Below are 25,904 nucleotides of genomic sequence, written 5' to 3' on the forward strand. Positions count from 1 at the left end.
CTCACTTCCACAGGCCTTGCAGAGTGTAAACAACAACAACCCAGCTTTGTTGTGTATGTAACCAAAGGGATTTGTGATGTCACCTAGAACCTTCACAGCAGCGACAGCTTTATGAGGAGCATCAGCACTGCTCTGCCTGAGCAGAACCATCACCGCCATAGGTTGTCAAATAACCCGGATTTAACCCACACAGGTAAGTCCAATGGGGTGCAGGCATGTCCTCTATGCTTACAGCTTCCCGTGGGTGTTGGTTTGATACCGTTTGGGGACAGCCAAGGAGGCATCTGCAGGCAACAAAGGTAGGTGTGTGCTTGTGTGTGTGTTTCCTATGCAGATCCTAAGCCCAGTGTCACATGCAAGTAGGAGGAGTAAGAAGGGTTCCTGGCAAATCCGGGTTATGGATTGCATTTAAAAAGGCCCCGTGGGAGTGCAATGGGCCCCTGTCTTGCTGCTTAGCAATAATGGTATGGGTTTAGGTTCTGCTGTGTGTACTGGTGGTTGACTGCCCCCCAGCCCAGAGTGTGCATGGAAAATTGTCTGGCAGCCTCCCTGACAGCAAGCAGTGATAGTGCCCATGAAGGGGACCTTGTTGGGCCCGCCCCTTTCACGGTTATCGCTTCTCGGCCTTTTGGCTAAGATCAAGTGTAGTATCTGTTCTTATCAGTTTAATATCTGATACGTCCCCTATCTGGGGACCATATATTAAATGGATTTTTGAGAACGGGGGCCGATTTCGAAGCTTGCTTCCGTCGCCCTATGCATTGACCCGATATGGCAGTATCTTCGGGTACAGTGCACCACCCCCTTACAGGGTTAAAAAGAAAGATTCCTACTTTCATTGCTACCTGCTTGCTGGCTAGCCAGCTAGCCAGCCCTGTGGGCCTTGCTGCTGCTGCAGCCAATAAACAAAAGGTGGTGCTGCTGCTGCTTCTGCTGCTTCTGCTTCTGCTTGTGTCTGGCCCCTGTTGGAGCGTCCAGGCACAGGACTTCTGCTGCTGCTGACTAAATGGCCTCCTTAATTGGATCATTTGAGTAGCCAGCACACCTGTGCAGGTAGGGCATGACATGATAGGCAGCTGCCTTGATAGCGGGTGGGTGCTGAATGTTCCTAATTGACAAAATAAGATTAATGCTTATGAAGAAATATAAAATCTCATCCCTTCCCCAATATCGCGCCACACCCCTACCCCTTAATTCCCTGGTTGAACGTGATGGACATATGTCTTTTTTCGACCGTACTAACTATGTAACTATGTAACATAACATGGGGGGGGGGGGGTCTCCTGGCTGTTCACACAGGTGTGTCATTGCTGTACATTGACCATGCATTGCTTCTGTGGTATTGCAAAGGCAAAGACAAATGCTTCCAGCCATCCATTGCACTAATGGATTGGTCATCAGCTGGCTGTCTATGTCCCGCATCAATATAGACCAAAGTACAGAGGGTTAGGCTATGCTATTGTGCACCTACCTGATGCATCAGAAGGTGCGAGGCCCTTGCTAAATTCTGTGCACAGACTTTGAGATCTATGCTTTAGACTGTATCTAAACCTGCTCCAACATGGACTGACATTCTGGCCTACTTTCAGCCGATGCGACTTGTCTGTCGCTGAACAGTCGCTTTTTATGTATTCAGCACCTATGTATAATGTTGTAAAAATGCTCTAGAAGCTAAAGTCGCAGAAATGTCACACATATTTGGCCTGCAACTTTCTGTGCGACAAATTCAGACAGGAAAAATCAGTATAAATCCTTAGAAAATTATCCCCCAGTGTCTCCATCTGCTGGCGGTATTGAATAAGCATTGCTGCACTGATGGGGTATGCATTAGACGAAAAAAAAGAAGAAAAAGAAGAATAATACGCCCAGAAAAGAGGCGAAAAGGAGAAAAACGTAAAAAAACGTGAAAAAAAAGTAAGAGGAAGAGAAGGGAAAAAAAGGTGGAAATGGGTTTAAAAGTGATTTCGGCGGAGAATATATATATATATATATATATATATATATATATATATATATATATATATATGCGCACACACACACATAGATATAAACGTATTCTCCGTTGAGATATTGCAGCCGCTGCTGTGTCCAGGCCCAGGAGCCTTAGCACTGTGCTGTGATGTCACTCAATACCACTGACATCACTAGGTGTAAACAACATCTCTCCTTTGCTGTGTATGTGACTATGGAGCTGTTTGGTGATGTCGTCTATTACGGCCTTCATAGAAGCAACAGGAGATTGTTGCATCCATCTTGAACCCTCAGAACTACAGTGCTATGATGTCACTCACTTCCACAGGCCTTGCAGAGTGTAAACAACAACAACCCAGCTTTGTTGTGTATGTAACCAAAGGGATTTGTGATGTCACCTAGAACCTTCACAGCAGCGACAGCTTTATGAGGAGCATCAGCACTGCTCTGCCTGAGCAGAACCATCACCGCCATAGGTTGTCAAATAACCCGGATTTAACCCACACAGGTAAGTCCAATGGGGTGCAGGCATGTCCTCTATGCTTACAGCTTCCCGTGGGTGTTGGTTTGATACCGTTTGGGGACAGCCAAGGAGGCATCTGCAGGCAACAAAGGTAGGTGTGTGCTTGTGTGTGTGTTTCCTATGCAGATCCTAAGCCCAGTGTCACATGCAAGTAGGAGGAGTAAGAAGGGTTCCTGGCAAATCCGGGTTATGGATTGCATTTAAAAAGGCCCCGTGGGAGTGCAATGGGCCCCTGTCTTGCTGCTTAGCAATAATGGTATGGGTTTAGGTTCTGCTGTGTGTACTGGTGGTTGACTGCCCCCCAGCCCAGAGTGTGCATGGAAAATTGTCTGGCAGCCTCCCTGACAGCAAGCAGTGATAGTGCCCATGAAGGGGACCTTGTTGGGCCCGCCCCTTTCACGGTTATCGCTTCTCGGCCTTTTGGCTAAGATCAAGTGTAGTATCTGTTCTTATCAGTTTAATATCTGATACGTCCCCTATCTGGGGACCATATATTAAATGGATTTTTGAGAACGGGGGCCGATTTCGAAGCTTGCTTCCGTCGCCCTATGCATTGACCCGATATGGCAGTATCTTCGGGTACAGTGCACCACCCCCTTACAGGGTTAAAAAGAAAGATTCCTACTTTCATTGCTACCTGCTTGCTGGCTAGCCAGCTAGCCAGCCCTGTGGGCCTTGCTGCTGCTGCAGCCAATAAACAAAAGGTGGTGCTGCTGCTGCTTCTGCTGCTTCTGCTTCTGCTTGTGTCTGGCCCCTGTTGGAGCGTCCAGGCACAGGACTTCTGCTGCTGCTGACTAAATGGCCTCCTTAATTGGATCATTTGAGTAGCCAGCACACCTGTGCAGGTAGGGCATGACATGATAGGCAGCTGCCTTGATAGCGGGTGGGTGCTGAATGTTCCTAATTGACAAAATAAGATTAATGCTTATGAAGAAATATAAAATCTCATCCCTTCCCCAATATCGCGCCACACCCCTACCCCTTAATTCCCTGGTTGAACGTGATGGACATATGTCTTTTTTCGACCGTACTAACTATGTAACTATGTAACATAACATGGGGGGGGGGGGGTCTCCTGGCTGTTCACACAGGTGTGTCATTGCTGTACATTGACCATGCATTGCTTCTGTGGTATTGCAAAGGCAAAGACAAATGCTTCCAGCCATCCATTGCACTAATGGATTGGTCATCAGCTGGCTGTCTATGTCCCGCATCAATATAGACCAAAGTACAGAGGGTTAGGCTATGCTATTGTGCACCTACCTGATGCATCAGAAGGTGCGAGGCCCTTGCTAAATTCTGTGCACAGACTTTGAGATCTATGCTTTAGACTGTATCTAAACCTGCTCCAACATGGACTGACATTCTGGCCTACTTTCAGCCGATGCGACTTGTCTGTCGCTGAACAGTCGCTTTTTATGTATTCAGCACCTATGTATAATGTTGTAAAAATGCTCTAGAAGCTAAAGTCGCAGAAATGTCACACATATTTGGCCTGCAACTTTCTGTGCGACAAATTCAGACAGGAAAAATCAGTATAAATCCTTAGAAAATTATCCCCCAGTGTCTCCATCTGCTGGCGGTATTGAATAAGCATTGCTGCACTGATGGGGTATGCATTAGACGAAAAAAAAGAAGAAAAAGAAGAATAATACGCCCAGAAAAGAGGCGAAAAGGAGAAAAACGTAAAAAAACGTGAAAAAAAAGTAAGAGGAAGAGAAGGGAAAAAAAGGTGGAAATGGGTTTAAAAGTGATTTCGGCGGAGAAATATATATATATATATATATATATATATATATATATATATATGCGCACACACACACATAGATATAAACGTATTCTCCGTTGAGATATTGCAGCCGCTGCTGTGTCCAGGCCCAGGAGCCTTAGCACTGTGCTGTGATGTCACTCAATACCACTGACATCACTAGGTGTAAACAACATCTCTCCTTTGCTGTGTATGTGACTATGGAGCTGTTTGGTGATGTCGTCTATTACGGCCTTCATAGAAGCAACAGGAGATTGTTGCATCCATCTTGAACCCTCAGAACTACAGTGCTATGATGTCACTCACTTCCACAGGCCTTGCAGAGTGTAAACAACAACAACCCAGCTTTGTTGTGTATGTAACCAAAGGGATTTGTGATGTCACCTAGAACCTTCACAGCAGCGACAGCTTTATGAGGAGCATCAGCACTGCTCTGCCTGAGCAGAACCATCACCGCCATAGGTTGTCAAATAACCCGGATTTAACCCACACAGGTAAGTCCAATGGGGTGCAGGCATGTCCTCTATGCTTACAGCTTCCCGTGGGTGTTGGTTTGATACCGTTTGGGGACAGCCAAGGAGGCATCTGCAGGCAACAAAGGTAGGTGTGTGCTTGTGTGTGTGTTTCCTATGCAGATCCTAAGCCCAGTGTCACATGCAAGTAGGAGGAGTAAGAAGGGTTCCTGGCAAATCCGGGTTATGGATTGCATTTAAAAAGGCCCCGTGGGAGTGCAATGGGCCCCTGTCTTGCTGCTTAGCAATAATGGTATGGGTTTAGGTTCTGCTGTGTGTACTGGTGGTTGACTGCCCCCCAGCCCAGAGTGTGCATGGAAAATTGTCTGGCAGCCTCCCTGACAGCAAGCAGTGATAGTGCCCATGAAGGGGACCTTGTTGGGCCCGCCCCTTTCACGGTTATCGCTTCTCGGCCTTTTGGCTAAGATCAAGTGTAGTATCTGTTCTTATCAGTTTAATATCTGATACGTCCCCTATCTGGGGACCATATATTAAATGGATTTTTGAGAACGGGGGCCGATTTCGAAGCTTGCTTCCGTCGCCCTATGCATTGACCCGATATGGCAGTATCTTCGGGTACAGTGCACCACCCCCTTACAGGGTTAAAAAGAAAGATTCCTACTTTCATTGCTACCTGCTTGCTGGCTAGCCAGCTAGCCAGCCCTGTGGGCCTTGCTGCTGCTGCAGCCAATAAACAAAAGGTGGTGCTGCTGCTGCTTCTGCTGCTTCTGCTTCTGCTTGTGTCTGGCCCCTGTTGGAGCGTCCAGGCACAGGACTTCTGCTGCTGCTGACTAAATGGCCTCCTTAATTGGATCATTTGAGTAGCCAGCACACCTGTGCAGGTAGGGCATGACATGATAGGCAGCTGCCTTGATAGCGGGTGGGTGCTGAATGTTCCTAATTGACAAAATAAGATTAATGCTTATGAAGAAATATAAAATCTCATCCCTTCCCCAATATCGCGCCACACCCCTACCCCTTAATTCCCTGGTTGAACGTGATGGACATATGTCTTTTTTCGACCGTACTAACTATGTAACTATGTAACATAACATGGGGGGGGGGGGTCTCCTGGCTGTTCACACAGGTGTGTCATTGCTGTACATTGACCATGCATTGCTTCTGTGGTATTGCAAAGGCAAAGACAAATGCTTCCAGCCATCCATTGCACTAATGGATTGGTCATCAGCTGGCTGTCTATGGCCCGCATCAATATAGACCAAAGTACAGAGGGTTAGGCTATGCTATTGTGCACCTACCTGATGCATCAGAAGGTGCGAGGCCCTTGCTAAATTCTGTGCACAGACTTTGAGATCTATGCTTTAGACTGTATCTAAACCTGCTCCAACATGGACTGACATTCTGGCCTACTTTCAGCCGATGCGACTTGTCTGTCGCTGAACAGTCGCTTTTTATGTATTCAGCACCTATGTATAATGTTGTAAAAATGCTCTAGAAGCTAAAGTCGCAGAAATGTCACACATATTTGGCCTGCAACTTTCTGTGCGACAAATTCAGACAGGAAAAATCAGTATAAATCCTTAGAAAATTATCCCCCAGTGTCTCCATCTGCTGGCGGTATTGAATAAGCATTGCTGCACTGATGGGGTATGCATTAGACGAAAAAAAAGAAGAAAAAGAAGAATAATACGCCCAGAAAAGAGGCGAAAAGGAGAAAAACGTAAAAAAACGTGAAAAAAAAGTAAGAGGAAGAGAAGGGAAAAAAAGGTGGAAATGGGTTTAAAAGTGATTTCGGCGGAGAAATATATATATATATATATATATATATATATATATATATATATGCGCACACACACACATAGATATAAACGTATTCTCCGTTGAGATATTGCAGCCGCTGCTGTGTCCAGGCCCAGGAGCCTTAGCACTGTGCTGTGATGTCACTCAATACCACTGACATCACTAGGTGTAAACAACATCTCTCCTTTGCTGTGTATGTGACTATGGAGCTGTTTGGTGATGTCGTCTATTACGGCCTTCATAGAAGCAACAGGAGATTGTTGCATCCATCTTGAACCCTCAGAACTACAGTGCTATGATGTCACTCACTTCCACAGGCCTTGCAGAGTGTAAACAACAACAACCCAGCTTTGTTGTGTATGTAACCAAAGGGATTTGTGATGTCACCTAGAACCTTCACAGCAGCGACAGCTTTATGAGGAGCATCAGCACTGCTCTGCCTGAGCAGAACCATCACCGCCATAGGTTGTCAAATAACCCGGATTTAACCCACACAGGTAAGTCCAATGGGGTGCAGGCATGTCCTCTATGCTTACAGCTTCCCGTGGGTGTTGGTTTGATACCGTTTGGGGACAGCCAAGGAGGCATCTGCAGGCAACAAAGGTAGGTGTGTGCTTGTGTGTGTGTTTCCTATGCAGATCCTAAGCCCAGTGTCACATGCAAGTAGGAGGAGTAAGAAGGGTTCCTGGCCAATCCGGGTTATGGATTGCATTTAAAAAGGCCCCGTGGGAGTGCAATGGGCCCCTGTCTTGCTGCTTAGCAATAATGGTATGGGTTTAGGTTCTGCTGTGTGTACTGGTGGTTGACTGCCCCCCAGCCCAGAGTGTGCATGGAAAATTGTCTGGCAGCCTCCCTGACAGCAAGCAGTGATAGTGCCCATGAAGGGGACCTTGTTGGGCCCGCCCCTTTCACGGTTATCGCTTCTCGGCCTTTTGGCTAAGATCAAGTGTAGTATCTGTTCTTATCAGTTTAATATCTGATACGTCCCCTATCTGGGGACCATATATTAAATGGATTTTTGAGAACGGGGGCCGATTTCGAAGCTTGCTTCCGTCGCCCTATGCATTGACCCGATATGGCAGTATCTTCGGGTACAGTGCACCACCCCCTTACAGGGTTAAAAAGAAAGATTCCTACTTTCATTGCTACCTGCTTGCTGGCTAGCCAGCTAGCCAGCCCTGTGGGCCTTGCTGCTGCTGCAGCCAATAAACAAAAGGTGGTGCTGCTGCTGCTTCTGCTGCTTCTGCTTCTGCTTGTGTCTGGCCCCTGTTGGAGCGTCCAGGCACAGGACTTCTGCTGCTGCTGACTAAATGGCCTCCTTAATTGGATCATTTGAGTAGCCAGCACACCTGTGCAGGTAGGGCATGACATGATAGGCAGCTGCCTTGATAGCGGGTGGGTGCTGAATGTTCCTAATTGACAAAATAAGATTAATGCTTATGAAGAAATATAAAATCTCATCCCTTCCCCAATATCGCGCCACACCCCTACCCCTTAATTCCCTGGTTGAACGTGATGGACATATGTCTTTTTTCGACCGTACTAACTATGTAACTATGTAACATAACATGGGGGGGGGGGGGTCTCCTGGCTGTTCACACAGGTGTGTCATTGCTGTACATTGACCATGCATTGCTTCTGTGGTATTGCAAAGGCAAAGACAAATGCTTCCAGCCATCCATTGCACTAATGGATTGGTCATCAGCTGGCTGTCTATGTCCCGCATCAATATAGACCAAAGTACAGAGGGTTAGGCTATGCTATTGTGCACCTACCTGATGCATCAGAAGGTGCGAGGCCCTTGCTAAATTCTGTGCACAGACTTTGAGATCTATGCTTTAGACTGTATCTAAACCTGCTCCAACATGGACTGACATTCTGGCCTACTTTCAGCCGATGCGACTTGTCTGTCGCTGAACAGTCGCTTTTTATGTATTCAGCACCTATGTATAATGTTGTAAAAATGCTCTAGAAGCTAAAGTCGCAGAAATGTCACACATATTTGGCCTGCAACTTTCTGTGCGACAAATTCAGACAGGAAAAATCAGTATAAATCCTTAGAAAATTATCCCCCAGTGTCTCCATCTGCTGGCGGTATTGAATAAGCATTGCTGCACTGATGGGGTATGCATTAGACGAAAAAAAAGAAGAAAAAGAAGAATAATACGCCCAGAAAAGAGGCGAAAAGGAGAAAAACGTAAAAAAACGTGAAAAAAAAGTAAGAGGAAGAGAAGGGAAAAAAAGGTGGAAATGGGTTTAAAAGTGATTTCGGCGGAGAAATATATATATATATATATATATATATATATATATATATATATATATATGCGCACACACACACATAGATATAAACGTATTCTCCGTTGAGATATTGCAGCCGCTGCTGTGTCCAGGCCCAGGAGCCTTAGCACTGTGCTGTGATGTCACTCAATACCACTGACATCACTAGGTGTAAACAACATCTCTCCTTTGCTGTGTATGTGACTATGGAGCTGTTTGGTGATGTCGTCTATTACGGCCTTCATAGAAGCAACAGGAGATTGTTGCATCCATCTTGAACCCTCAGAACTACAGTGCTATGATGTCACTCACTTCCACAGGCCTTGCAGAGTGTAAACAACAACAACCCAGCTTTGTTGTGTATGTAACCAAAGGGATTTGTGATGTCACCTAGAACCTTCACAGCAGCGACAGCTTTATGAGGAGCATCAGCACTGCTCTGCCTGAGCAGAACCATCACCGCCATAGGTTGTCAAATAACCCGGATTTAACCCACACAGGTAAGTCCAATGGGGTGCAGGCATGTCCTCTATGCTTACAGCTTCCCGTGGGTGTTGGTTTGATACCGTTTGGGGACAGCCAAGGAGGCATCTGCAGGCAACAAAGGTAGGTGTGTGCTTGTGTGTGTGTTTCCTATGCAGATCCTAAGCCCAGTGTCACATGCAAGTAGGAGGAGTAAGAAGGGTTCCTGGCAAATCCGGGTTATGGATTGCATTTAAAAAGGCCCCGTGGGAGTGCAATGGGCCCCTGTCTTGCTGCTTAGCAATAATGGTATGGGTTTAGGTTCTGCTGTGTGTACTGGTGGTTGACTGCCCCCCAGCCCAGAGTGTGCATGGAAAATTGTCTGGCAGCCTCCCTGACAGCAAGCAGTGATAGTGCCCATGAAGGGGACCTTGTTGGGCCCGCCCCTTTCACGGTTATCGCTTCTCGGCCTTTTGGCTAAGATCAAGTGTAGTATCTGTTCTTATCAGTTTAATATCTGATACGTCCCCTATCTGGGGACCATATATTAAATGGATTTTTGAGAACGGGGGCCGATTTCGAAGCTTGCTTCCGTCGCCCTATGCATTGACCCGATATGGCAGTATCTTCGGGTACAGTGCACCACCCCCTTACAGGGTTAAAAAGAAAGATTCCTACTTTCATTGCTACCTGCTTGCTGGCTAGCCAGCTAGCCAGCCCTGTGGGCCTTGCTGCTGCTGCAGCCAATAAACAAAAGGTGGTGCTGCTGCTGCTTCTGCTGCTTCTGCTTCTGCTTGTGTCTGGCCCCTGTTGGAGCGTCCAGGCACAGGACTTCTGCTGCTGCTGACTAAATGGCCTCCTTAATTGGATCATTTGAGTAGCCAGCACACCTGTGCAGGTAGGGCATGACATGATAGGCAGCTGCCTTGATAGCGGGTGGGTGCTGAATGTTCCTAATTGACAAAATAAGATTAATGCTTATGAAGAAATATAAAATCTCATCCCTTCCCCAATATCGCGCCACACCCCTACCCCTTAATTCCCTGGTTGAACGTGATGGACATATGTCTTTTTTCGACCGTACTAACTATGTAACTATGTAACATAACATGGGGGGGGGGGGGTCTCCTGGCTGTTCACACAGGTGTGTCATTGCTGTACATTGACCATGCATTGCTTCTGTGGTATTGCAAAGGCAAAGACAAATGCTTCCAGCCATCCATTGCACTAATGGATTGGTCATCAGCTGGCTGTCTATGTCCCGCATCAATATAGACCAAAGTACAGAGGGTTAGGCTATGCTATTGTGCACCTACCTGATGCATCAGAAGGTGCGAGGCCCTTGCTAAATTCTGTGCACAGACTTTGAGATCTATGCTTTAGACTGTATCTAAACCTGCTCCAACATGGACTGACATTCTGGCCTACTTTCAGCCGATGCGACTTGTCTGTCGCTGAACAGTCGCTTTTTATGTATTCAGCACCTATGTATAATGTTGTAAAAATGCTCTAGAAGCTAAAGTCGCAGAAATGTCACACATATTTGGCCTGCAACTTTCTGTGCGACAAATTCAGACAGGAAAAATCAGTATAAATCCTTAGAAAATTATCCCCCAGTGTCTCCATCTGCTGGCGGTATTGAATAAGCATTGCTGCACTGATGGGGTATGCATTAGACGAAAAAAAAGAAGAAAAAGAAGAATAATACGCCCAGAAAAGAGGCGAAAAGGAGAAAAACGTAAAAAAACTTGAAAAAAAAGTAAGAGGAAGAGAAGGGAAAAAAAGGTGGAAATGGGTTTAAAAGTGATTTCGGCGGAGAAATATATATATATATATATATATATATATATATATATATATATATATATATATATGCGCACACACACACATAGATATAAAGTATTCTCCGTTGAGATATTGCAGCCGCTGCTGTGTCCAGGCCCAGGAGCCTTAGCACTGTGCTGTGATGTCACTCAATACCACTGACATCACTAGGTGTAAACAACATCTCTCCTTTGCTGTGTATGTGACTATGGAGCTGTTTGGTGATGTCGTCTATTACGGCCTTCATAGAAGCAACAGGAGATTGTTGCATCCATCTTGAACCCTCAGAACTACAGTGCTATGATGTCACTCACTTCCACAGGCCTTGCAGAGTGTAAACAACAACAACCCAGCTTTGTTGTGTATGTAACCAAAGGGATTTGTGATGTCACCTAGAACCTTCACAGCAGCGACAGCTTTATGAGGAGCATCAGCACTGCTCTGCCTGAGCAGAACCATCACCGCCATAGGTTGTCAAATAACCCGGATTTAACCCACACAGGTAAGTCCAATGGGGTGCAGGCATGTCCTCTATGCTTACAGCTTCCCGTGGGTGTTGGTTTGATACCGTTTGGGGACAGCCAAGGAGGCATCTGCAGGCAACAAAGGTAGGTGTGTGCTTGTGTGTGTGTTTCCTATGCAGATCCTAAGCCCAGTGTCACATGCAAGTAGGAGGAGTAAGAAGGGTTCCTGGCAAATCCGGGTTATGGATTGCATTTAAAAAGGCCCCGTGGGAGTGCAATGGGCCCCTGTCTTGCTGCTTAGCAATAATGGTATGGGTTTAGGTTCTGCTGTGTGTACTGGTGGTTGACTGCCCCCCAGCCCAGAGTGTGCATGGAAAATTGTCTGGCAGCCTCCCTGACATCAAGCAGTGATAGTGCCCATGAAGGGGACCTTGTTGGGCCCGCCCCTTTCACGGTTATCGCTTCTCGGCCTTTTGGCTAAGATCAAGTGTAGTATCTGTTCTTATCAGTTTAATATCTGATACGTCCCCTATCTGGGGACCATATATTAAATGGATTTTTGAGAACGGGGGCCGATTTCGAAGCTTGCTTCCGTCGCCCTATGCATTGACCCGATATGGCAGTATCTTCGGGTACAGTGCACCACCCCCTTACAGGGTTAAAAAGAAAGATTCCTACTTTCATTGCTACCTGCTTGCTGGCTAGCCAGCTAGCCAGCCCTGTGGGCCTTGCTGCTGCTGCAGCCAATAAACAAAAGGTGGTGCTGCTTCTGCTGCTTCTGCTTCTGCTTGTGTCTGGCCCCTGTTGGAGCGTCCAGGCACAGGACTTCTGCTGCTGCTGACTAAATGGCCTCCTTAATTGGATCATTTGAGTAGCCAGCACACCTGTGCAGGTAGGGCATGACATGATAGGCAGCTGCCTTGATAGCGGGTGGGTGCTGAATGTTCCTAATTGACAAAATAAGATTAATGCTTATGAAGAAATATAAAATCTCATCCCTTCCCCAATATCGCGCCACACCCCTACCCCTTAATTCCCTGGTTGAACGTGATGGACATATGTCTTTTTTCGACCGTACTAACTATGTAACTATGTAACATAACATGGGGGGGGGGGGGTCTCCTGGCTGTTCACACAGGTGTGTCATTGCTGTACATTGACCATGCATTGCTTCTGTGGTATTGCAAAGGCAAAGACAAATGCTTCCAGCCATCCATTGCACTAATGGATTGGTCATCAGCTGGCTGTCTATGTCCCGCATCAATATAGACCAAAGTACAGAGGGTTAGGCTATGCTATTGTGCACCTACCTGATGCATCAGAAGGTGCGAGGCCCTTGCTAAATTCTGTGCACAGACTTTGAGATCTATGCTTTAGACTGTATCTAAACCTGCTCCAACATGGACTGACATTCTGGCCTACTTTCAGCCGATGCGACTTGTCTGTCGCTGAACAGTCGCTTTTTATGTATTCAGCACCTATGTATAATGTTGTAAAAATGCTCTAGAAGCTAAAGTCGCAGAAATGTCACACATATTTGGCCTGCAACTTTCTGTGCGACAAATTCAGACAGGAAAAATCAGTATAAATCCTTAGAAAATTATCCCCCAGTGTCTCCATCTGCTGGCGGTATTGAATAAGCATTGCTGCACTGATGGGGTATGCATTAGACGAAAAAAAAGAAGAAAAAGAAGAATAATACGCCCAGAAAAGAGGCGAAAAGGAGAAAAACGTAAAAAAACGTGAAAAAAAAGTAAGAGGAAGAGAAGGGAAAAAAAGGTGGAAATGGGTTTAAAAGTGATTTCGGCGGAGAAATATATATATATATATATATATATATATATATATATATATATATGCGCACACACACACATAGATATAAACGTATTCTCCGTTGAGATATTGCAGCCGCTGCTGTGTCCAGGCCCAGGAGCCTTAGCACTGTGCTGTGATGTCACTCAATACCACTGACATCACTAGGTGTAAACAACATCTCTCCTTTGCTGTGTATGTGACTATGGAGCTGTTTGGTGATGTCGTCTATTACGGCCTTCATAGAAGCAACAGGAGATTGTTGCATCCATCTTGAACCCTCAGAACTACAGTGCTATGATGTCACTCACTTCCACAGGCCTTGCAGAGTGTAAACAACAACAACCCAGCTTTGTTGTGTATGTAACCAAAGGGATTTGTGATGTCACCTAGAACCTTCACAGCAGCGACAGCTTTATGAGGAGCATCAGCACTGCTCTGCCTGAGCAGAACCATCACCGCCATAGGTTGTCAAATAACCCGGATTTAACCCACACAGGTAAGTCCAATGGGGTGCAGGCATGTCCTCTATGCTTACAGCTTCCCGTGGGTGTTGGTTTGATACCGTTTGGGGACAGCCAAGGAGGCATCTGCAGGCAACAAAGGTAGGTGTGTGCTTGTGTGTGTGTTTCCTATGCAGATCCTAAGCCCAGTGTCACATGCAAGTAGGAGGAGTAAGAAGGGTTCCTGGCAAATCCGGGTTATGGATTGCATTTAAAAAGGCCCCGTGGGAGTGCAATGGGCCCCTGTCTTGCTGCTTAGCAATAATGGTATGGGTTTAGGTTCTGCTGTGTGTACTGGTGGTTGACTGCCCCCCAGCCCAGAGTGTGCATGGAAAATTGTCTGGCAGCCTCCCTGACAGCAAGCAGTGATAGTGCCCATGAAGGGGACCTTGTTGGGCCCGCCCCTTTCACGGTTATCGCTTCTCGGCCTTTTGGCTAAGATCAAGTGTAGTATCTGTTCTTATCAGTTTAATATCTGATACGTCCCCTATCTGGGGACCATATATTAAATGGATTTTTGAGAACGGGGGCCGATTTCGAAGCTTGCTTCCGTCGCCCTATGCATTGACCCGATATGGCAGTATCTTCGGGTACAGTGCACCACCCCCTTACAGGGTTAAAAAGAAAGATTCCTACTTTCATTGCTACCTGCTTGCTGGCTAGCCAGCTAGCCAGCCCTGTGGGCCTTGCTGCTGCTGCAGCCAATAAACAAAAGGTGGTGCTGCTGCTGCTTCTGCTGCTTCTGCTTCTGCTTGTGTCTGGCCCCTGTTGGAGCGTCCAGGCACAGGACTTCTGCTGCTGCTGACTAAATGGCCTCCTTAATTGGATCATTTGAGTAGCCAGCACACCTGTGCAGGTAGGGCATGACATGATAGGCAGCTGCCTTGATAGCGGGTGGGTGCTGAATGTTCCTAATTGACAAAATAAGATTAATGCTTATGAAGAAATATAAAATCTCATCCCTTCCCCAATATCGCGCCACACCCCTACCCCTTAATTCCCTGGTTGAACGTGATGGACATATGTCTTTTTTCGACCGTACTAACTATGTAACTATGTAACATAACATGGGGGGGGGGGGGGTCTCCTGGCTGTTCACACAGGTGTGTCATTGCTGTACATTGACCATGCATTGCTTCTGTGGTATTGCAAAGGCAAAGACAAATGCTTCCAGCCATCCATTGCACTAATGGATTGGTCATCAGCTGGCTGTCTATGTCCCGCATCAATATAGACCAAAGTACAGAGGGTTAGGCTATGCTATTGTGCACCTACCTGATGCATCAGAAGGTGCGAGGCCCTTGCTAAATTCTGTGCACAGACTTTGAGATCTATGCTTTAGACTGTATCTAAACCTGCTCCAACATGGACTGACATTCTGGCCTACTTTCAGCCGATGCGACTTGTCTGTCGCTGAACAGTCGCTTTTTATGTATTCAGCACCTATGTATAATGTTGTAAAAATGCTCTAGAAGCTAAAGTCGCAGAAATGTCACACATATTTGGCCTGCAACTTTCTGTGCGACAAATTCAGACAGGAAAAATCAGTATAAATCCTTAGAAAATTATCCCCCAGTGTCTCCATCTGCTGGCGGTATTGAATAAGCATTGCTGCACTGATGGGGTATGCATTAGACGAAAAAAAAGAAGAAAAAGAAGAATAATACGCCCAGAAAAGAGGCGAAAAGGAGAAAAACGTAAAAAAACGTGAAAAAAAAGTAAGAGGAAGAGAAGGGAAAAAAAGGTGGAAATGGGTTTAAAAGTGATTTCGGCGGAGAAATATATATATATATATATATATATATATATATATATATATATATGCGCACACACACACATAGATATAAACGTATTCTCCGTTGAGATATTGCAGCCGCTGCTGTGTCCAGGCCCAGGAGCCTTAGCACTGTGCTGTGATGTCACTCAATACCACTGACATCACTAGGTGTAAACAACATCTCTCCTTTGCTGTGTATGTGACTATGGAGCTGTTTGGTGATGTCGTCTATTACGGCCTTCATAGAAGCAACAGGAGATTGTTGCATCCATCTTGAACCCTCAGAACTACAGTGCTATGATGTCACTCACTTCCACAGGCCTTGCAGAGTGTAAACAACAACAACCCAGCTTTGTTGTGTATGTAACCAAAGGGATTTGTGATGTCACCTAGAACCTTCACAGCAGCGACAGCTTTATGAGGAGCATCAGCACTGCTCTGCCTGAGCAGAACCATCACCGCCATAGGTTGTCAAATAACCCGGATTTAACCCACACAGGTAAGTCCAATGGGGTGCAGGCATGTCCTCTATGCTTACAGCTTCCCGTGGGTGTTGGTTTGATACCGTTTGGGGACAGCCAAGGAGGCATCTGCAGGCAACAAAGGTAGGTGTGTGCTTGTGTGTGTGTTTCCTATGCAGATCCTAAGCCCAGTGTCACATGCAAGTAGGAGGAGTAAGAAGGGTTCCTGGCAAATCCGGGTTATGGATTGCATTTAAAAAGGCCCCGTGGGAGTGCAATGGGCCCCTGTCTTGCTGCTTAGCAATAATGGTATGGGTTTAGGTTCTGCTGTGTGTACTGGTGGTTGACTGCCCCCCAGCCCAGAGTGTGCATGGAAAATTGTCTGGCAGCCTCCCTGACAGCAAGCAGTGATAGTGCCCATGAAGGGGACCTTGTTGGGCCCGCCCCTTTCACGGTTATCGCTTCTCGGCCTTTTGGCTAAGATCAAGTGTAGTATCTGTTCTTATCAGTTTAATATCTGATACGTCCCCTATCTGGGGACCATATATTAAATGGATTTTTGAGAACGGGGGCCGATTTCGAAGCTTGCTTCCGTCGCCCTATGCATTGACCCGATATGGCAGTATCTTCGGGTACAGTGCACCACCCCCTTACAGGGTTAAAAAGAAAGATTCCTACTTTCATTGCTACCTGCTTGCTGGCTAGCCAGCTAGCCAGCCCTGTGGGCCTTGCTGCTGCTGCAGCCAATAAACAAAAGGTGGTGCTGCTGCTGCTTCTGCTGCTTCTGCTTCTGCTTGTGTCTGGCCCCTGTTGGAGCGTCCAGGCACAGGACTTCTGCTGCTGCTGACTAAATGGCCTCCTTAATTGGATCATTTGAGTAGCCAGCACACCTGTGCAGGTAGGGCATGACATGATAGGCAGCTGCCTTGATAGCGGGTGGGTGCTGAATGTTCCTAATTGACAAAATAAGATTAATGCTTATGAAGAAATATAAAATCTCATCCCTTCCCCAATATCGCGCCACACCCCTACCCCTTAATTCCCTGGTTGAACGTGATGGACATATGTCTTTTTTCGACCGTACTAACTATGTAACTATGTAACATAACATGGGGGGGGGGGGGTCTCCTGGCTGTTCACACAGGTGTGTCATTGCTGTACATTGACCATGCATTGCTTCTGTGGTATTGCAAAGGCAAAGACAAATGCTTCCAGCCATCCATTGCACTAATGGATTGGTCATCAGCTGGCTGTCTATGTCCCGCATCAATATAGACCAAAGTACAGAGGGTTAGGCTATGCTATTGTGCACCTACCTGATGCATCAGAAGGTGCGAGGCCCTTGCTAAATTCTGTGCACAGACTTTGAGATCTATGCTTTAGACTGTATCTAAACCTGCTCCAACATGGACTGACATTCTGGCCTACTTTCAGCCGATGCGACTTGTCTGTCGCTGAACAGTCGCTTTTTATGTATTCAGCACCTATGTATAATGTTGTAAAAATGCTCTAGAAGCTAAAGTCGCAGAAATGTCACACATATTTGGCCTGCAACTTTCTGTGCGACAAATTCAGACAGGAAAAATCAGTATAAATCCTTAGAAAATTATCCCCCAGTGTCTCCATCTGCTGGCGGTATTGAATAAGCATTGCTGCACTGATGGGGTATGCATTAGACGAAAAAAAAGAAGAAAAAGAAGAATAATACGCCCAGAAAAGAGGCGAAAAGGAGAAAAACGTAAAAAAACGTGAAAAAAAAGTAAGAGGAAGAGAAGGGAAAAAAAGGTGGAAATGGGTTTAAAAGTGATTTCGGCGGAGATATATATATATATATATATATATATATATATATATATATATATATATATGCGCACACACACACATAGATATAAACGTATTCTCCGTTGAGATATTGCAGCCGCTGCTGTGTCCAGGCCCAGGAGCCTTAGCACTGTGCTGTGATGTCACTCAATACCACTGACATCACTAGGTGTAAACAACATCTCTCCTTTGCTGTGTATGTGACTATGGAGCTGTTTGGTGATGTCGTCTATTACGGCCTTCATAGAAGCAACAGGAGATTGTTGCATCCATCTTGAACCCTCAGAACTACAGTGCTATGATGTCACTCACTTCCACAGGCCTTGCAGAGTGTAAACAACAACAACCCAGCTTTGTTGTGTATGTAACCAAAGGGATTTGTGATGTCACCTAGAACCTTCACAGCAGCGACAGCTTTATGAGGAGCATCAGCACTGCTCTGCCTGAGCAGAACCATCACCGCCATAGGTTGTCAAATAACCCGGATTTAACCCACACAGGTAAGTCCAATGGGGTGCAGGCATGTCCTCTATGCTTACAGCTTCCCGTGGGTGTTGGTTTGATACCGTTTGGGGACAGCCAAGGAGGCATCTGCAGGCAACAAAGGTAGGTGTGTGCTTGTGTGTGTGTTTCCTATGCAGATCCTAAGCCCAGTGTCACATGCAAGTAGGAGGAGTAAGAAGGGTTCCTGGCAAATCCGGGTTATGGATTGCATTTAAAAAGGCCCCGTGGGAGTGCAATGGGCCCCTGTCTTGCTGCTTAGCAATAATGGTATGGGTTTAGGTTCTGCTGTGTGTACTGGTGGTTGACTGCCCCCCAGCCCAGAGTGTGCATGGAAAATTGTCTGGCAGCCTCCCTGACAGCAAGCAGTGATAGTGCCCATGAAGGGGACCTTGTTGGGCCCGCCCCTTTCACGGTTATCGCTTCTCGGCCTTTTGGCTAAGATCAAGTGTAGTATCTGTTCTTATCAGTTTAATATCTGATACGTCCCCTATCTGGGGACCATATATTAAATGGATTTTTGAGAACGGGGGCCGATTTCGAAGCTTGCTTCCGTCGCCCTATGCATTGACCCGATATGGCAGTATCTTCGGGTACAGTGCACCACCCCCTTACAGGGTTAAAAAGAAAGATTCCTACTTTCATTGCTACCTGCTTGCTGGCTAGCCAGCTAGCCAGCCCTGTGGGCCTTGCTGCTGCTGCAGCCAATAAACAAAAGGTGGTGCTGCTGCTGCTTCTGCTGCTTCTGCTTCTGCTTGTGTCTGGCCCCTGTTGGAGCGTCCAGGCACAGGACTTCTGCTGCTGCTGACTAAATGGCCTCCTTAATTGGATCATTTGAGTAGCCAGCACACCTGTGCAGGTAGGGCATGACATGATAGGCAGCTGCCTTGATAGCGGGTGGGTGCTGAATGTTCCTAATTGACAAAATAAGATTAATGCTTATGAAGAAATATAAAATCTCATCCCTTCCCCAATATCGCGCCACACCCCTACCCCTTAATTCCCTGGTTGAACGTGATGGACATATGTCTTTTTTCGACCATACTAACTATGTAACTATGTAACATAACATGGGGGGGGGGGGGGTCTCCTGGCTGTTCACACAGGTGTGTCATTGCTGTACATTGACCATGCATTGCTTCTGTGGTATTGCAAAGGCAAAGACAAATGCTTCCAGCCATCCATTGCACTAATGGATTGGTCATCAGCTGGCTGTCTATGTCCCGCATCAATATAGACCAAAGTACAGAGGGTTAGGCTATGCTATTGTGCACCTACCTGATGCATCAGAAGGTGCGAGGCCCTTGCTAAATTCTGTGCACAGACTTTGAGATCTATGCTTTAGACTGTATCTAAACCTGCTCCAACATGGACTGACATTCTGGCCTACTTTCAGCCGATGCGACTTGTCTGTCGCTGAACAGTCGCTTTTTATGTATTCAGCACCTATGTATAATGTTGTAAAAATGCTCTAGAAGCTAAAGTCGCAGAAATGTCACACATATTTGGCCTGCAACTTTCTGTGCGACAAATTCAGACAGGAAAAATCAGTATAAATCCTTAGAAAATTATCCCCCAGTGTCTCCATCTGCTGGCGGTATTGAATAAGCATTGCTGCACTGATGGGGTATGCATTAGACGAAAAAAAAGAAGAAAAAGAAGAATAATACGCCCAGAAAAGAGGCGAAAAGGAGAAAAACGTAAAAAAACGTGAAAAAAAAGTAAGAGGAAGAGAAGGGAAAAAAAGGTGGAAATGGGTTTAAAAGTGATTTCGGCGGAGAAATATATATATATATATATATATATATATATATATATATATATATATATATATGCGCACACACACACATAGATATAAACGTATTCTCCGTTGAGATATTGCAGCCGCTGCTGTGTCCAGGCCCAGGAGCCTTAGCACTGTGCTGTGATGTCACTCAATACCACTGACATCACTAGGTGTAAACAACATCTCTCCTTTGCTGTGTATGTGACTATGGAGCTGTTTGGTGATGTCGTCTATTACGGCCTTCATAGAAGCAACAGGAGATTGTTGCATCCATCTTGAACCCTCAGAACTACAGTGCTATGATGTCACTCACTTCCACAGGCCTTGCAGAGTGTAAACAACAACAACCCAGCTTTGTTGTGTATGTAACCAAAGGGATTTGTGATGTCACCTAGAACCTTCACAGCAGCGACAGCTTTATGAGGAGCATCAGCACTGCTCTGCCTGAGCAGAACCATCACCGCCATAGGTTGTCAAATAACCCGGATTTAACCCACACAGGTAAGTCCAATGGGGTGCAGGCATGTCCTCTATGCTTACAGCTTCCCGTGGGTGATGGTTTGATACCGTTTGGGGACAGCCAAGGAGGCATCTGCAGGCAACAAAGGTAGGTGTGTGCTTGTGTGTGTGTTTCCTATGCAGATCCTAAGCCCAGTGTCACATGCAAGTAGGAGGAGTAAGAAGGGTTCCTGGCAAATCCGGGTTATGGATTGCATTTAAAAAGGCCCCGTGGTAGTGCAATGGGCCCCTGTCTTGCTGCTTAGCAATAATGGTATGGGTTTAGGTTCTGCTGTGTGTACTGGTGGTTGACTGCCCCCCAGCCCAGAGTGTGCATGGAAAATTGTCTGGCAGCCTCCCTGACAGCAAGCAGTGATAGTGCCCATGAAGGGGACCTTGTTGGGCCCGCCCCTTTCACGGTTATCGCTTCTCGGCCTTTTGGCTAAGATCAAGTGTAGTATCTGTTCTTATCAGTTTAATATCTGATACGTCCCCTATCTGGGGACCATATATTAAATGGATTTTTGAGAACGGGGGCCGATTTCGAAGCTTGCTTCCGTCGCCCTATGCATTGACCCGATATGGCAGTATCTTCGGGTACAGTGCACCACCCCCTTACAGGGTTAAAAAGAAAGATTCCTACTTTCATTGCTACCTGCTTGCTGGCTAGCCAGCTAGCCAGCCCTGTGGGCCTTGCTGCTGCTGCAGCCAATAAACAAAAGGTGGTGCTGCTGCTGCTTCTGCTGCTTCTGCTTCTGCTTGTGTCTGGCCCCTGTTGGAGCGTCCAGGCACAGGACTTCTGCTGCTGCTGACTAAATGGCCTCCTTAATTGGATCATTTGAGTAGCCAGCACACCTGTGCAGGTAGGGCATGACATGATAGGCAGCTGCCTTGATAGCGGGTGGGTGCTGAATGTTCCTAATTGACAAAATAAGATTAATGCTTATGAAGAAATATAAAATCTCATCCCTTCCCCAATATCGCGCCACACCCCTACCCCTTAATTCCCTGGTTGAACGTGATGGACATATGTCTTTTTTCGACCGTACTAACTATGTAACTATGTAACATAACATGGGGGGGGGGGGGGGTCTCCTGGCTGTTCACACAGGTGTGTCATTGCTGTACATTGACCATGCATTGCTTCTGTGGTATTGCAAAGGCAAAGACAAATGCTTCCAGCCATCCATTGCACTAATGGATTGGTCATCAGCTGGCTGTCTATGTCCCGCATCAATATAGACCAAAGTACAGAGGGTTAGGCTATGCTATTGTGCACCTACCTGATGCATCAGAAGGTGCGAGGCCCTTGCTAAATTCTGTGCACAGACTTTGAGATCTATGCTTTAGACTGTATCTAAACCTGCTCCAACATGGACTGACATTCTGGCCTACTTTCAGCCGATGCGACTTGTCTGTCGCTGAACAGTCGCTTTTTATGTATTCAGCACCTATGTATAATGTTGTAAAAATGCTCTAGAAGCTAAAGTCGCAGAAATGTCACACATATTTGGCCTGCAACTTTCTGTGCGACAAATTCAGACAGGAAAAATCAGTATAAATCCTTAGAAAATTATCCCCCAGTGTCTCCATCTGCTGGCGGTATTGAATAAGCATTGCTGCACTGATGGGGTATGCATTAGACGAAAAAAAAGAAGAAAAAGAAGAATAATACGCCCAGAAAAGAGGCGAAAAGGAGAAAAACGTAAAAAAACGTGAAAAAAAAGTAAGAGGAAGAGAAGGGAAAAAAAGGTGGAAATGGGTTTAAAAGTGATTTCGGCGGAGAAATATATATATATATATATATATATATATATATATATATATATATATATGCGCACACACACACATAGATATAAACGTATTCTCCGTTGAGATATTGCAGCCGCTGCTGTGTCCAGGCCCAGGAGCCTTAGCACTGTGCTGTGATGTCACTCAATACCACTGACATCACTAGGTGTAAACAACATCTCTCCTTTGCTGTGTATGTGACTATGGAGCTGTTTGGTGATGTCGTCTATTACGGCCTTCATAGAAGCAACAGGAGATTGTTGCATCCATCTTGAACCCTCAGAACTACAGTGCTATGATGTCACTCACTTCCACAGGCCTTGCAGAGTGTAAACAACAACAACCCAGCTTTGTTGTGTATGTAACCAAAGGGATTTGTGATGTCACCTAGAACCTTCACAGCAGCGACAGCTTTATGAGGAGCATCAGCACTGCTCTGCCTGAGCAGAACCATCACCGCCATAGGTTGTCAAATAACCCGGATTTAACCCACACAGGTAAGTCCAATGGGGTGCAGGCATGTCCTCTATGCTTACAGCTTCCCGTGGGTGTTGGTTTGATACCGTTTGGGGACAGCCAAGGAGGCATCTGCAGGCAACAAAGGTAGGTGTGTGCTTGTGTGTGTGTTTCCTATGCAGATCCTAAGCCCAGTGTCACATGCAAGTAGGAGGAGTAAGAAGGGTTCCTGGCAAATCCGGGTTATGGATTGCATTTAAAAAGGCCCCGTGGGAGTGCAATGGGCCCCTGTCTTGCTGCTTAGCAATAATGGTATGGGTTTAGGTTCTGCTGTGTGTACTGGTGGTTGACTGCCCCCCAGCCCAGAGTGTGCATGGAAAATTGTCTGGCAGCCTCCCTGACAGCAAGCAGTGATAGTGCCCATGAAGGGGACCTTGTTGGGCCCGCCCCTTTCACGGTTATCGCTTCTCGGCCTTTTGGCTAAGATCAAGTGTAGTATCTGTTCTTATCAGTTTAATATCTGATACGTCCCCTATCTGGGGACCATATATTAAATGGATTTTTGAGAACGGGGGCCGATTTCGAAGCTTGCTTCCGTCGCCCTATGCATTGACCCGATATGGCAGTATCTTCGGGTACAGTGCACCACCCCCTTACAGGGTTAAAAAGAAAGATTCCTACTTTCATTGCTACCTGCTTGCTGGCTAGCCAGCTAGCCAGCCCTGTGGGCCTTGCTGCTGCTGCAGCCAATAAACAAAAGGTGGTGCTGCTGCTGCTTCTGCTGCTTCTGCTTCTGCTTGTGTCTGGCCCCTGTTGGAGCGTCCAGGCACAGGACTTCTGCTGCTGCTGACTAAATGGCCTCCTTAATTGGATCATTTGAGTAGCCAGCACACCTGTGCAGGTAGGGCATGACATGATAGGCAGCTGCCTTGATAGCGGGTGGGTGCTGAATGTTCCTAATTGACAAAATAAGATTAATGCTTATGAAGAAATATAAAATCTCATCCCTTCCCCAATATCGCGCCACACCCCTACCCCTTAATTCCCTGGTTGAACGTGATGGACATATGTCTTTTTTCGACCGTACTAACTATGTAACTATGTAACATAACATGGGGGGGGGGGGGGTCTCCTGGCTGTTCACACAGGTGTGTCATTGCTGTACATTGACCATGCATTGCTTCTGTGGTATTGCAAAGGCAAAGACAAATGCTTCCAGCCATCCATTGCACTAATGGATTGGTCATCAGCTGGCTGTCTATGTCCCGCATCAATATAGACCAAAGTACAGAGGGTTAGGCTATGCTATTGTGCACCTACCTGATGCATCAGAAGGTGCGAGGCCCTTGCTAAATTCTGTGCACAGACTTTAAGATCTATGCTTTAGACTGTATCTAAACCTGCTCCAACATGGACTGACATTCTGGCCTACTTTCAGCCGATGCGACTTGTCTGTCGCTGAACAGTCGCTTTTTATGTATTCAGCACCTATGTATAATGTTGTAAAAATGCTCTAGAAGCTAAAGTCGCAGAAATGTCACACATATTTGGCCTGCAACTTTCTGTGCGACAAATTCAGACAGGAAAAATCAGTATAAATCCTTAGAAAATTATCCCCCAGTGTCTCCATCTGCTGGCGGTATTGAATAAGCATTGCTGCACTGATGGGGTATGCATTAGACGAAAAAAAAGAAGAAAAAGAAGAATAATACGCCCAGAAAAGAGGCGAAAAGGAGAAAAACGTAAAAAAACGTGAAAAAAAAGTAAGAGGAAGAGAAGGGAAAAAAAGGTGGAAATGGGTTTAAAAGTGATTTCGGCGGAGAAATATATATATATATATATATATATATATATATATATATATATATATGCGCACACACACACATAGATATAAACGTATTCTCCGTTGAGATATTGCAGCCGCTGCTGTGTCCAGGCCCAGGAGCCTTAGCACTGTGCTGTGATGTCACTCAATACCACTGACATCACTAGGTGTAAACAACATCTCTCCTTTGCTGTGTATGTGACTATGGAGCTGTTTGGTGATGTCGTCTATTACGGCCTTCATAGAAGCAACAGGAGATTGTTGCATCCATCTTGAACCCTCAGAACTACAGTGCTATGATGTCACTCACTTCCACAGGCCTTGCAGAGTGTAAACAACAACAACCCAGCTTTGTTGTGTATGTAACCAAAGGGATTTGTGATGTCACCTAGAACCTTCACAGCAGCGACAGCTTTATGAGGAGCATCAGCACTGCTCTGCCTGAGCAGAACCATCACCGCCATAGGTTGTCAAATAACCCGGATTTAACCCACACAGGTAAGTCCAATGGGGTGCAGGCATGTCCTCTATGCTTACAGCTTCCCGTGGGTGTTGGTTTGATACCGTTTGGGGACAGCCAAGGAGGCATCTGCAGGCAACAAAGGTAGGTGTGTGCTTGTGTGTGTGTTTCCTATGCAGATCCTAAGCCCAGTGTCACATGCAAGTAGGAGGAGTAAGAAGGGTTCCTGGCAAATCCGGGTTATGGATTGCATTTAAAAAGGCCCCGTGGGAGTGCAATGGGCCCCTGTCTTGCTGCTTAGCAATAATGGTATGGGTTTAGGTTCTGCTGTGTGTACTGGTGGTTGACTGCCCCCCAGCCCAGAGTGTGCATGGAAAATTGTCTGGCAGCCTCCCTGACAGCAAGCAGTGATAGTGCCCATGAAGGGGACCTTGTTGGGCCCGCCCCTTTCACGATTATCGCTTCTCGGCCTTTTGGCTAAGATCAAGTGTAGTATCTGTTCTTATCAGTTTAATATCTGATACGTCCCCTATCTGGGGACCATATATTAAATGGATTTTTGAGAACGGGGGCCGATTTCGAAGCTTGCTTCCGTCGCCCTATGCATTGACCCGATATGGCAGTATCTTCGGGTACAGTGCACCACCC

General features: G+C 46.2%; 12 non-coding genes across 12 annotated transcripts; all 12 read left to right on the forward strand.

The window, feature by feature from the left end:
- Positions 1-612: 612 nt before the first annotated feature.
- On the forward strand, positions 613-803 carry LOC130301870 (U2 spliceosomal RNA). Its single transcript, XR_008852213.1, has one exon. It is a non-coding gene; the product is annotated as a U2 spliceosomal RNA (small nuclear RNA).
- A 2,095-nt stretch (positions 804-2,898) lies between these two features.
- LOC130301883 (U2 spliceosomal RNA) lies at positions 2,899-3,089 on the forward strand. The gene has a single exon (XR_008852225.1). It is a non-coding gene; the product is annotated as a U2 spliceosomal RNA (small nuclear RNA).
- A 2,086-nt stretch (positions 3,090-5,175) lies between these two features.
- LOC130301895 (U2 spliceosomal RNA) lies at positions 5,176-5,366 on the forward strand. Its single transcript, XR_008852236.1, has one exon. It is a non-coding gene; the product is annotated as a U2 spliceosomal RNA (small nuclear RNA).
- Positions 5,367-7,451: 2,085 nt separating this feature from the next.
- On the forward strand, positions 7,452-7,642 carry LOC130301907 (U2 spliceosomal RNA). The gene has a single exon (XR_008852247.1). It is a non-coding gene; the product is annotated as a U2 spliceosomal RNA (small nuclear RNA).
- Positions 7,643-9,734: 2,092 nt separating this feature from the next.
- LOC130301919 (U2 spliceosomal RNA) lies at positions 9,735-9,925 on the forward strand. The gene has a single exon (XR_008852259.1). It is a non-coding gene; the product is annotated as a U2 spliceosomal RNA (small nuclear RNA).
- A 2,097-nt stretch (positions 9,926-12,022) lies between these two features.
- LOC130301872 (U2 spliceosomal RNA) lies at positions 12,023-12,213 on the forward strand. The gene has a single exon (XR_008852214.1). It is a non-coding gene; the product is annotated as a U2 spliceosomal RNA (small nuclear RNA).
- A 2,082-nt stretch (positions 12,214-14,295) lies between these two features.
- Positions 14,296-14,486, forward strand: LOC130301873 (U2 spliceosomal RNA). The gene has a single exon (XR_008852215.1). It is a non-coding gene; the product is annotated as a U2 spliceosomal RNA (small nuclear RNA).
- Positions 14,487-16,575: 2,089 nt separating this feature from the next.
- Positions 16,576-16,766, forward strand: LOC130301874 (U2 spliceosomal RNA). Its single transcript, XR_008852216.1, has one exon. It is a non-coding gene; the product is annotated as a U2 spliceosomal RNA (small nuclear RNA).
- A 2,092-nt stretch (positions 16,767-18,858) lies between these two features.
- On the forward strand, positions 18,859-19,049 carry LOC130301875 (U2 spliceosomal RNA). The gene has a single exon (XR_008852217.1). It is a non-coding gene; the product is annotated as a U2 spliceosomal RNA (small nuclear RNA).
- Positions 19,050-21,146: 2,097 nt separating this feature from the next.
- On the forward strand, positions 21,147-21,337 carry LOC130301876 (U2 spliceosomal RNA). The gene has a single exon (XR_008852218.1). It is a non-coding gene; the product is annotated as a U2 spliceosomal RNA (small nuclear RNA).
- Positions 21,338-23,431: 2,094 nt separating this feature from the next.
- On the forward strand, positions 23,432-23,622 carry LOC130301878 (U2 spliceosomal RNA). Its single transcript, XR_008852219.1, has one exon. It is a non-coding gene; the product is annotated as a U2 spliceosomal RNA (small nuclear RNA).
- Positions 23,623-25,713: 2,091 nt separating this feature from the next.
- On the forward strand, positions 25,714-25,904 carry LOC130301879 (U2 spliceosomal RNA). The gene has a single exon (XR_008852220.1). It is a non-coding gene; the product is annotated as a U2 spliceosomal RNA (small nuclear RNA).

This window comes from Hyla sarda, unplaced genomic scaffold (assembly GCF_029499605.1).
Source record: "Hyla sarda isolate aHylSar1 unplaced genomic scaffold, aHylSar1.hap1 scaffold_1140, whole genome shotgun sequence".
Taxonomy (NCBI): domain Eukaryota; kingdom Metazoa; phylum Chordata; class Amphibia; order Anura; family Hylidae; genus Hyla; species Hyla sarda.